Consider the following 12,911-nt stretch of genomic DNA (forward strand, 5'->3'; position numbering starts at 1 on the left):
TTTTACTTGGCAAAACTTTTTATATCTGAGATGTTTTTGTTTCAATACATTATATATGACTGGACTGTTAATATTTTTTGTTATGTATTTCTGTTATGAGAATCAGAATATATGTAATAATACATACATATATGTAAACAATAATGTTGACTGAACTGTTATGTTAAAGTATCATATCAGATTTTAGAGATAAAATTAGACATTTTGATTTTTTCTAGAAACAACTAGAAAAAAAAATGTTATGTAATGTTTGATGTGGGTATATAAGTAAAGTAAGCAGGGGACATTTCATCATATATGTAATTGAAAATAGACATATCAGTACAGTCGACCCCCCTATAAGATAGAGATACGTTCCATTCTCTAGGAATCCGCTTTCTTACGAATCCTTCCAATCACAACCCGACACGTATCAAGTTTACGGACTACGGCTGTTTGAAAGATTTTCTTCCATAAAATTAATCGATTCTAGACTAATCCGACTCAACATTTCCAAAATACGTATATATTTTTTGGGAATAATCCGTATAAACTACGCTATAAACAAAAAATTGTAGGATTACTTACCGAGTGTCACCATTCGACATTGCCATTGCTCAACATTGTTTTCGTCGCGGAACAGCTCAGCAAAGAGCGGCCGATTTCTAACAACTTATTTTTCTGTGAAAACTTCGTAGAACTTCGGAGACATCATTAATATAAATAATTTTAATCGCCGTTGAATAAGAAATGTTTCTTTCACAAGAAATGTATAAAATTACAGTACTGTATTAGACTTACGGTACCTAATTTACATACTGACAGACGATAGTTAGCGTAAAAATCTCCGTAGCGTGGCGCCACGCTAGACGGCGGAAATTATATATTTAATTATAACAAAGTTACAATAAGTTAATATATAATTATATATACAGTACCTAATTTATATATAATTAATATATAATTATATGTACAGTACCTAATTTATATATAATTTATATAATACTGTCCAGACGATAGAAATCTCTCTGTAGCGTGGCGCTACGGACGGCGGGAAAGTAGTTCGGCTTCCCGATGACGTTTGAGGTGTTTATAGGGAACTTTTACTATTTTTTACGGATACCGGTAGCAATTTTTTTGTATTTTTATAGGAATCGTAACTATAGGGACCGTAATTATAGGGGGGTCGACTGTAATATCTGATAATATGAAACTTTCAAAACAACACATTCATGTTCACTTCAAAAATGGCCACCATGCAATGAAGGCTCATGATCTCATCTAAGACATTTGGAGAGGACACAATCAACAGACAGATCTGCTATAATTGATTCAAGAAATTCAAAGCTGGATTTCTTGCTTCAAGATGAACCCCATCCAGACAGCAATCCTACCATTGATGACAACATTCTCCTGCAACTGATAGAGTCAATGATTGACCATCAGAGAATTAGCATAACAACTTGAATGTTATAAAAAAGCTTGTCTCAAATATTGTTGAAACTAAAATCTCAAATACTGTAGTAGAGATAACAGACTTATCACACTGCTACTGGTAATATCAAAATGGTACTTCTATCAACAAATTGCAACTTTATTACTGGTATGCATTCTTGTACACAAGACCCTCATCAGCCATACATAAAAATATATAAATATTAGTGTTGTAATGAATAGTATATTCGGACTTAAGCCGAATATACTATTCATTACAATATTCGGCCTAAGACCGAATATTGTAATGAATTGTAATGAATTTGAATGAATATTGAATTGTAATGAATTGAATGAATATTGTAATGAATTTGAATGAATATTGAATTGTAATGAATTGAATGAATATTGTAATGAATACTATTCATTACAATATNAGTGATTTATTTTAGCAGACAAACAAATAATGTAGAAATACTAAACTTTAACTTTAATTACCAATAACTTTAAATTCACAAAATTTATCATAAAATCCAAATGCATTTCTCTTACAATAAAGCTTCATCAGTGGACATAATGAACACTAATAATTTCTGTTTCTTTTATGCTGTGTGATCTTTTTCCTCATACATAATCATTATATCGTCTATGTATCGTGCATAATATTTAATACCTTGAACTTGTGATATTTGTATGATACCAAAAGATGAAAAGATATCACAAGTTCAAGGTATTAAATATTATTCAGGATACATAGACGATATACTGATTATATGTGATTCACAAATAATTTCACCCCAAGACATTGAAGAACATGCAAATAAGTTAAATAAGAATTTAAAGTTTACAAGTGAAGAAGAACAGAATCAAGAAATGAATTTTTTAGATGTTACTATAAAAAGAGAAGTTACCCAAATTTTGTTTTGTAAATATGAAAAATTATGTAACACAAAGAAAATTATTAATTATAAATCATATCCAATAGAAACCAAGAAGAACGTATTTATAATGGAACTAAAGAAAATATTAAATAGAACAATGTTACAAGAAGATATAGAAATAGAAACAAGAAACAGACAACTTTTTACAAAATATTTATTAAATGATTATCCACGGAATACAGTATGTAAGTGGTATAAATATTGTATAAATCATAGATATAAAGTTAAAAATCAAATGACAAATAATTCATATATAAGGGAATTTACCCTTATATAAATAATTTATTTGAAAAATATAAACCAGTTTTCAAGAAATATTCTGTGTGTATAGTNAAAATAATTTCTAGATTAAAAGCAAGTAAAACTATTCTCTCTTATCCGACTTCGAGTGATTTATCTTAGCAGACAAACAAATAACGTAGAAATACTAAGTTTAAAAGTGAAGAAGAACAGAAACGAGAAATGAATTTTTAGATGTTACTATAGAAAGAGAAAATACCCAAATTTTGTTTCGTAAGTATGAAAAATTATGTAACACAAAGAAAATTATTAATTATAAATCATATTGTCCAATAGAAACCAAGAAGAACGTATTTATAATAAAACTAAAGAAAATATTAAATAGAACAACGCTACAAGAAGATATAGAAATAGAAACAAGACAATTTTTTACAAAATATTTATTAAACGATTACCCAAAGAATACAGTATGTAAGTGGTATAAGTATTATATAAATCATAGATATAAAGTTAAAAATCAAATGACAAATAATTCATATATAAGGGAATTTACCCTTATATAAATAATTTATTTGAAAAATATAAACCAGTTTTCAAGAAATATTCTGTGTGTATAGTGGCAGAACAAAAAAATAAGATCATTATTTATAATATTAATTACATTCATCAAGACCAGAATACATCCAAAAACCAACTTGAAGTTGCAGGTGTTGTTTACAAGCTATTGTGTACTCGTCCAAGACTGAAACTTTACATAGGTGAAACAGGAAGGAAGTTGGAGACCAGGTTAAAAGAACATGAAGCTGCTTTTAGATTAAAAAGACAAGAATCACTGTGGTGTCTACATTGTAATAAATTTAACTGTAAAATAAATAGAAGTAATGTTAAAATATTATATAAAGTTAAAAATTGTTTTAAAAGAATAATAATAGAACATTTTTGTATCATAGCATATGCAAATGTAATAAATCTGAATACCGGGATGAATGTAGATACATGCTAGGAAAAAATCACACAGCATAAAAGGAACAGAAATTGTTAGGGTTCATTATGTTCACTGATGAAGCTTTATTGTAAGTGAAATGCATTTGGATTTTATGATGAATTTTGTGAATTTAAAGTTATTAGTAATTAAAGTTTAGTATTTCTACATTATTTGTTTGTCTGCTAAAATAAATCACTCAAAGTCAAATAAGAGAAAGTAGTTTTACTTGGTTTTAATCTAGAAATTATTTTGTTAATTTTTAGAATTTACAACAAAAATTTTTATGAATTTTTAACCAATCCCATTGCTTTAAATTTTGTGATTACATTGATTTGCAGGACCTGGAAAAAAATCCATTGTTCTGCAATTTGTTAAAATGAAATTCTGCTGTATTTTATAAATTTGGATAGAAATTATGGTGTGGTGATATGGTTGCAGCCTAACAAAGCCTCACTCTATCATCATACTGAGTTTAGACTGGTTTGGTTGCACTGTGAATTTCCAGATCACTGGATTGATCAAGGAGAGAATCTGTGGAATGGCCACCATGCTCACCAGACATAATTGCATTGGCCTTTTCCTATGGGTTATCTAAAATATAGTCTATTCAACTGCTACAACTACCATTGCAAATGTGAGGTCCAAGAAATACTCAAACTCATGTGTTAAAAATTTAATAAAAGTGTCAAATCAGGGAATTGGGCTTTGATTCTAATGCTTGTAAATCAAAGAAAAACCTAAATAAAATCAGGAAGGAATAAAATTATTAGTCAAGAAAAAAAATTTTACATAACCTTAAAAGGAGATCTAGCATGGAGATTGTGTCAGACTTACAAGAATTCAAAGTAATAGTTAAATACAAGCAGGAATTTCAAAGTGCAATTAATTTCCCTTGATCGAATAAAACGCGGTGTTGAATTTGACCCTTTATAGCCCAAAACAGTCTGTTATCTACCTGGATACAAGAAATCAACCAATCAGAAAGCTAGAGATCTGGGGAAAGAATTCTTTAAAAGGCTGGATCTCAAGGACAAAGGTAGACTTTCCTCTGCCTCTCATTGTGAAGTTGTCTGTCTAGTCTGCTGTGCTCCACATGCAGACTTGTCATCCCTCCCTTTACCCTGCTGCCTTAGACTATTTGGATTTTGATACTTCACTGACTTCTTGACCCTCATAGAAACAACTTGACAGCCCCAGGGTGGTCAGACAACTCTACTGACCAGCACCAACAGTCAATGAGACGCACTGTAGAGTGCAAGATTTTGCGTAAATAAACAGGCTTATTTGTAATTGTAGCTGTCTGCCTTGCATCCATTCACCCCACATTCAATAAATCCTGATGTTTGGTTATCCCCAAGTTGGCAACCTTCACACAAATTTGCAGGACAGAATTGCAGTATCATGTGCAGAAGTTACTGGAAACATTTATGAATCAATTACTTCCATGCTTAGTTGTGTATTGATGTGGAAGGATAGCATTTCAATCACATCATTAATTAAATTTGGATGTAATGTTTTTTCTTTCATGTTAAATAAACTACTCTGAGCTGCTTATAAATGTAAAGTTGAATTATTGCTTAATAACGTGTTCAGAAATTTAAGCAATAAAATTGATTTAGACTAATTTCATCAACTCCTACAACTTTTCAATTGAAAAATGTAATGTATCTGCCATAGCAAATAAGATAATGCTTAAATGTTCTTCAAAAGGAGTTTCAATGTCAATAAAAATGTTACCAATATATTTGTCATACATAATTTACTAATGACAAGAATCACTTTCATATTTTCAAAGTTATAGTGCATTTCTACTATTATGAATCAATCATTCTTTAGGTCATAAATTTACAAAATTATTCTAAACTTTTACTCATAAAAAAAATAAAGATTTAAAATATATAATAGTTAAAATAAACAGAAAACAAAATTTGTCTTTGCTTACTCGATGTTCATGGCTGAGAGAACTAATCTAACTCTGTTAACATAAGGACAAAATCTCATGCCATATAAATATAATTTTCCAGATTCTAAAGTTGGACATTCATAACCTGTAATGAAAAGAAATATATTAATGAAATTGAATGCTTTCATAATAATTTTAATTCATAAACCCTCAATTTAATAGACTAATTGAGGGAAAGGGGTGTCCATTATTGTAAAAGCACATGAAATCAAATGTTTTAAATTATATTAATAATGAACTTAAAATCTGCAAAATGTGTTATGATGTATGGTACATTAAGTAATTCATATGCATTAAGTCATTGTTATAACCTTTCAGCATGCTCTATTTGCAAATAAAAAAGGTTTAAATTTTTCCTATAGAACAAAAATTAAATTGAGGTCTGTTAAATCAAGGTTTCATTGCACTTCTAATACCAATTATTTCATAAAAACATAAATTATTAGTATATTCATATTAATCTACTTAAAATACATTTTATCTAACTAAATAAAAGATTCAACTAGCCCAGTGTTGAGAAAAACGTCACTTCATTGTGCCAGTACACAATAATACATTTTATCTGTTTAATTTATATTGTTAAATATCCCTAATAAAAATATTGAATACTATAATAAAATCAAATTTCCCTCAAATTCTAAAATTGTTATATACAGTACTAGCAGACCCCGCCACGCGTTGTTGTGGCTCAAAATGTATCTATTATAAATGTATAACACTTTCCCCATGAAGGAAATTTTTCGAAAAATCCCTTCTTAGTGTACATTCTGTTGACGTACCCTATTAAAACACAATCAAAAACGCAAAAAACCGCATCTAAAAGAGTATAATAGAAGCCAAGTTCTTTACGGTAAGCCTTAATCCTAACCATCTCCCCCCAGTGGGGGGAATTTCGACATGTATATTATATAAAAACACGTGCATATTCGAATGTAGCGTTGTGTCAATATTTCAAAGGAATCAGTAGGAACAAACGAACATTACATTTTTATTTATGTAGATAGATAGAAGATGATCTGCTTTAGTTCATCCTCACAGAAAAGCATAATGCCTCACAGAAAAGCAAACTTAGGTCATCGTACTCGTAGTGCCATCTGTTGGACATAAAAGCCTTAACCTAGATGATATCTTTTAATTCATGCTTTTCAACCTGTGGGTCACGACCCCCAGGGGGTTGCAAAGCCTTACACGGGGGTTCATGGGTGAAAGAAAAAGACAAGTGTTTGTAGGTCCTACACTACAATAATAAAAAACTAGAATTTCAGTGAGAAGGTTGTGCCTGTTTATTTTACAGTACAATTGGTTTTTTGATCGATATTTAAAGTAAGAAAATTAAATACGTAGTTTTTAAAATCGCTGATATAGTTTAAATATGGCCCTATAGGTTGCCAGAATTTTTTAACTTGTTAAGCGATCGCTTATTCTAGAAGGTTGAAAAACACTGTTTTAATTTATATGAATGTTTACCGGAATAATATACAGCCTATGTCCACCCTGAAGTTCCATTCTAAATATTAGTGAAATAATTTTTGAAATCAGATGAGTAGTTTCAGAGATTACCCACTACATCCAAACTTACTTACTTACAAACATTACTTCTTTATAATAATAATATAGATATAGATATAATATAATAATTGAGAATATTATTAATGATCAGGAGTCACAGCAGTGATTCACCGCTAAGTAAAAATGTCACTGACTGACATAAATATAATATACACACACACCAATCAGAGTTGCCAATTTTCAGGGGCTGATTTCTCTGCCCCAAACACCCAAAGATAATTTCTTTGGTAAAGATAAGCTTGGCATTTGAAAGCAGTACACACAAGATTTTTTTACCTGCATTTACCTTATATTTTGCCTTTAATTTAAGCACCAAGCTTATCTTTACTAAAGAAAAACTGCTAAGAAAAATTTTGACCATTGTCTAAATTGTCATAAATTTTTACTTGGCAAAACTTTTTATATCTGAGATGTTTTTGTTTCAATACATTATATATGACTGGACTGTTAATATTTTTTGTTATGTATTTCTGTTATGAGAATCAGAATATATGTAATAATACATACATATATGTAAACAATAATGTTGACTGAACTGTTATGTTAAAGTATCATATCAGATTTTAGAGATAAAATTAGACATTTTGATTTTTTCTAGAAACAACTAGAAAAAAAAATGTTATGTAATGTTTGATGTGGGTATATAAGTAAAGTAAGCAGGGGACATTTCATCATATATGTAATTGAAAATAGACATATCAGTACAGTCGACCCCCCTATAAGATAGAGATACGTTCCATTCTCTAGGAATCCGCTTTCTTACGAATCCTTCCAATCACAACCCGACACGTATCAAGTTTACGGACTACGGCTGTTTGAAAGATTTTCTTCCATAAAATTAATCGATTCTAGACTAATCCGACTCAACATTTCCAAAATACGTATATATTTTTTGGGAATAATCCGTATAAACTACGCTATAAACAAAAAATTGTAGGATTACTTACCGAGTGTCACCATTCGACATTGCCATTGCTCAACATTGTTTTCGTCGCGGAACAGCTCAGCAAAGAGCGGCCGATTTCTAACAACTTATTTTTCTGTGAAAACTTCGTAGAACTTCGGAGACATCATTAATATAAATAATTTTAATCGCCGTTGAATAAGAAATGTTTCTTTCACAAGAAATGTATAAAATTACAGTACTGTATTAGACTTACGGTACCTAATTTACATACTGACAGACGATAGTTAGCGTAAAAATCTCCGTAGCGTGGCGCCACGCTAGACGGCGGAAATTATATATTTAATTATAACAAAGTTACAATAAGTTAATATATAATTATATATACAGTACCTAATTTATATATAATTAATATATAATTATATGTACAGTACCTAATTTATATATAATTTATATAATACTGTCCAGACGATAGAAATCTCTCTGTAGCGTGGCGCTACGGACGGCGGGAAAGTAGTTCGGCTTCCCGATGACGTTTGAGGTGTTTATAGGGAACTTTTACTATTTTTTACGGATACCGGTAGCAATTTTTTTGTATTTTTATAGGAATCGTAACTATAGGGACCGTAATTATAGGGGGGTCGACTGTAATATCTGATAATATGAAACTTTCAAAACAACACATTCATGTTCACTTCAAAAATGGCCACCATGCAATGAAGGCTCATGATCTCATCTAAGACATTTGGAGAGGACACAATCAACAGACAGATCTGCTATAATTGATTCAAGAAATTCAAAGCTGGATTTCTTGCTTCAAGATGAACCCCATCCAGACAGCAATCCTACCATTGATGACAACATTCTCCTGCAACTGATAGAGTCAATGATTGACCATCAGAGAATTAGCATAACAACTTGAATGTTATAAAAAAGCTTGTCTCAAATATTGTTGAAACTAAAATCTCAAATACTGTAGTAGAGATAACAGACTTATCACACTGCTACTGGTAATATCAAAATGGTACTTCTATCAACAAATTGCAACTTTATTACTGGTATGCATTCTTGTACACAAGACCCTCATCAGCCATACATAAAAATATATAAATATTAGTGTTGTAATGAATAGTATATTCGGACTTAAGCCGAATATACTATTCATTACAATATTCGGCCTAAGACCGAATATTGTAATGAATTGTAATGAATTTGAATGAATATTGAATTGTAATGAATTGAATGAATATTGTAATGAATTTGAATGAATATTGAATTGTAATGAATTGAATGAATATTGTAATGAATACTATTCATTACAATATTCGGCCAGGAGCGTGGCCAAATAGCCGAATACTCGGCCAAACTATTCGGCTTGATTATCGCACGTACGAAAATTGGCGTGCAAACCACATTATGGCAAGGACCCCGTTCTCTATTGGCCCACTGTCACTACGCTTTGCCAATCGCGTTAATTCTTGACAGTTGAAGCGGACAGACATGAGCGTCATGGCAGTATGTGATAAGTGATATCAAATGTGGATAACAATGAAATGTCCTACACGTGTAAATAACGGAGAAAGAACAGAGAAGGACCGCGAAGTGAAAATATGAAAATAAATATGAAATTGAGTCGATAACATAATCGAACGAGTCGAAGCAGCTTATTGGCACGAAATTCGCAGCCATCAATGCCAAACAATTGTTGTCATAGACTTCAGAAAGCTAAATGCTTGTAATGAAAGTCACTTAGCGTGCATGGGCGAAAGCCTGGGGCCGTTCGGGCTATCAAGCTGTCTCGAATCTTAGAAATCATAGCTGTGACTTATATCTACGTCCTATATGTCTCTTTTCTCCGTTATCACCAGGCCGAGTCACATAATTGTAAAATGGGAACTCTACGACGGAAAAGTGACGAATCAAAAGTATCGTGAGCGCGTATTGTGATGGCATACATGCATACATGGATTAGAGCGATGGAGGAAAGAGAAAGGGAAGAGCAAAGACAAGCGCTTAAAAAGGATAGGCAGGGTCAGACCCTCAGATGTGCGAGGATTCTCCAACGATAGACGTGTACGTGTGCTGATCTTTGTAATTATAAATTGTGAATACATGTGACTAATATTATTTTCTTTTTTATTTTGTGCATGTTACAAGTTATAAATAAATATAAACAAACAACATTAACTCTATAACATTAACTCTAAATACCAAAATGATTAATTTACTGTGTTTTTGTTGTTTATAACTCCTGTTTTAAGGTAATCGGTATTCGGCCAAATAGTGATTAAATATTCGGTATTCGGCCGAATAGTGAAAAATAGGCCGAATACCGAATAGTAACCGAATATTCGTTACATCACTAATAAATATCTGTTTTAGAACAGATTTGCAGAGAAATTGACATTAGTTACAATTTAAAACATACCTGTTCAAGATTTATTTCCACCCACACTGCACAGTACCATGAGGATTCATTATAAACAGGCAATATCTGAAAAGAAAATCTTGATAAGCCATTATAGCAGTTGTGACTGCAATTCTGATGATAGAAGTGCCATTTTGATGTTACCAGTAGCAGTGTGATAAGTCTCTGTTATCTCTACTACAGTATTTTAATTTCAACAAACTTGGATGTTCCTGTACACTCCAAAAATTGACAAAGTCCAATATTACCATGACAACATGCCAGCACAGAACAAAGATGATCTTAGAGAAGTGGCCAATTTGAGCTGAAAGATTCTGTCTCATCCACCTTACAGCCAAAACTTTGTGCCAACTGACTACTATTGGTTTTGCATTCTGTAGAACCAATAACAGTTCAGTGACAATACCTGATGCTTGAGGTTTTCTTCAAAGTAAAACCCCAGTCATTCTATGCTTATGGGATTGAAAGTTTGCAGTAAAAGGTGGCAAGATGTGAAGACTAAACTGTAATTATTGAGTTAATTATCAATGAAGTTTTTTCAAAATGTTTATATTTCACTTTTACAACCTGATATCAGTATTGCAATTATGAAAAATATTTAGAAAGAAAAGAAACTAAGAAAAAAAAAATCATTTGTCCCTGTAATGTATGAAATTATCAACTGTTTCCAAAGAAAAAACTGAATTTCATTAATGAAAGAACAGGTTTGTTCCCATAATTTTACATAACAGAATTGCACATTGAATGATAAGATACATATAAAGATTCCATATGAAACAAACATGTTTTTTCTGTCTTTTCAAAGAATGAAATCATGATTAAGATAAGCAATTTATATGTTAAAGTTTACATTTAGATATTGTTTGATTCTAAATGATGTTTTAAAGAATATGCTAAACTAGAGGATGAATTAATAATTAAATGTAATGCATGTAGTTATAAAATTTATAATAGTAATTAAAAAAATTTTTTTTTTAAATTAACATAGTCTCCTTGCTTTTCAATGCACTTGGTTCATTGCACAAACTTTTTAATTCTCTCAGAATAGGAAAGTTTCGACTAAAAATCAAATCATGTGTAGTGCTCCACCACTATAGTTATTTAGTTGTATAAAGAAATTTTAATCATATTCCATTCTTAAGTGATATTGTATCAGGTTTTTTTTTTCTCTCTCTTTCTCTTTGTTACGCATATGTATTTTATAACTTCTGTATCACCTTTTGGGGTCACCACAGTTGTGAATGTAGATTGGTCTAGTACAGATTATGTATAGTGATGTTCCCGGATGGTGGGAGCTATAAAAATACGTGTCACATGTGTAAGAGGGCTTTTTTTTCCTTCTTGGACTCTTGAGACTGGACTGGACTTTTGAGCTCCCATCTGAGCTCCCATCATGTTCCTGTACACTCCAAAAATTGACAAATAAATGAGAATAATTGGAATAAATGAGTGGAGAGTTTTGTGTAAGAATCAAAGAGTAAAGATAGGAGATTGAACTATTGTGTGCTAAAGGACAAGCCAACCCCATCGATCTGGATTTGACCGCAACTGGCAAGTAATTTGATTAAAAATATATGTAAGAATTAGGCTCACTCATTGGGACAATTATTTCCCCAATTCGACATTTTATAATTTTGTTTGTTAATTAAGCTTTGACCACGTGTGTAAACAAAGAACATCAATTTCATCAAGTAATTGTGTTAAGAGTATGGAACTACCGAGCATATCACCATGTAAATATTTGTATAGATCTTTAGAATAAGTGCATATTAGTAACATTGTGATCTCAAGCAATCTCTTTGTAATTAGTGGATGAGATTAAGAAATTTGTATAATTGTAAGAATACTGTGTAAGTCCGCTAGCTGTTTTGTAAATTTTATTCTTTGATTTAGCATTAAATTAATTCTTCCACCAACAAGTGTCATTTATTTGTAAAGTCCTCAATCAAGTTACCCCATAAATAGACTGGCTACATTTCGATATAGCCATAGTCAATACACATGCATTAATTTAGTATTTAATTTAGTTGTTAGTCTGTAATATGACTAGTTATTGTACAATCATTTTTGAAAAACTTTTCACACTAACTAATCACTACACTTTTGTAAAACAGTCCTCATGAACTGCAATTTGATATAAGAAAAGTGTTCCATATAATAAAGAATCATTTAAATTTATCAGATAAAATTGATAAATTACACTTGATAAAATAAGCAGATAAGGTCTTAATGATGACAACATTGCAAGTATAGTTATTTCAGTAATAATAATCTATAAAGAAATTAGATTAAGGTTTCCAGTTTTTTTTTTTCAGTATACTTTAAAAGTGAAGTGAACTACATAACAGCATCACAAGAAAATATCTATGCAGTTTGAACTAGTATCCCAGCAATGAGGAAGAAACCTTGGGAGGAAAACTTGAATATTTTATAATTAAAAAGTTATCATTTTTGTCAAGTTTCATAAA

General features: G+C 30.9%; 1 long non-coding RNA gene across 4 annotated transcripts; it reads right to left on the minus strand.

Annotated features, from left to right (window-relative positions):
* Nucleotides 1–3,152: 3,152 nt before the first annotated feature.
* Nucleotides 3,153–12,911, minus strand: LOC111634162. Of its 4 annotated transcripts, none has more exons than XR_002758164.1 (4): nucleotides 11,661–12,911; nucleotides 10,444–10,946; nucleotides 5,522–5,627; nucleotides 3,153–3,455 (listed from the first exon to the last, which is right to left on the minus strand). It is a non-coding gene; the product is annotated as an uncharacterized LOC111634162 (long non-coding RNA). The 4 variants fall into 4 exon arrangements; XR_002758162.1 differs by having other exon boundaries at nucleotides 10,444–10,509; nucleotides 10,588–12,911; XR_002758163.1 differs by having other exon boundaries at nucleotides 3,153–3,400; nucleotides 10,444–12,911.

This window comes from Centruroides sculpturatus, unplaced genomic scaffold, assembly GCF_000671375.1.
Source record: "Centruroides sculpturatus isolate CEXI.00-Female unplaced genomic scaffold, Cexi_2.0 scaffold774, whole genome shotgun sequence".
Classification (NCBI taxonomy): domain Eukaryota; kingdom Metazoa; phylum Arthropoda; class Arachnida; order Scorpiones; family Buthidae; genus Centruroides; species Centruroides sculpturatus.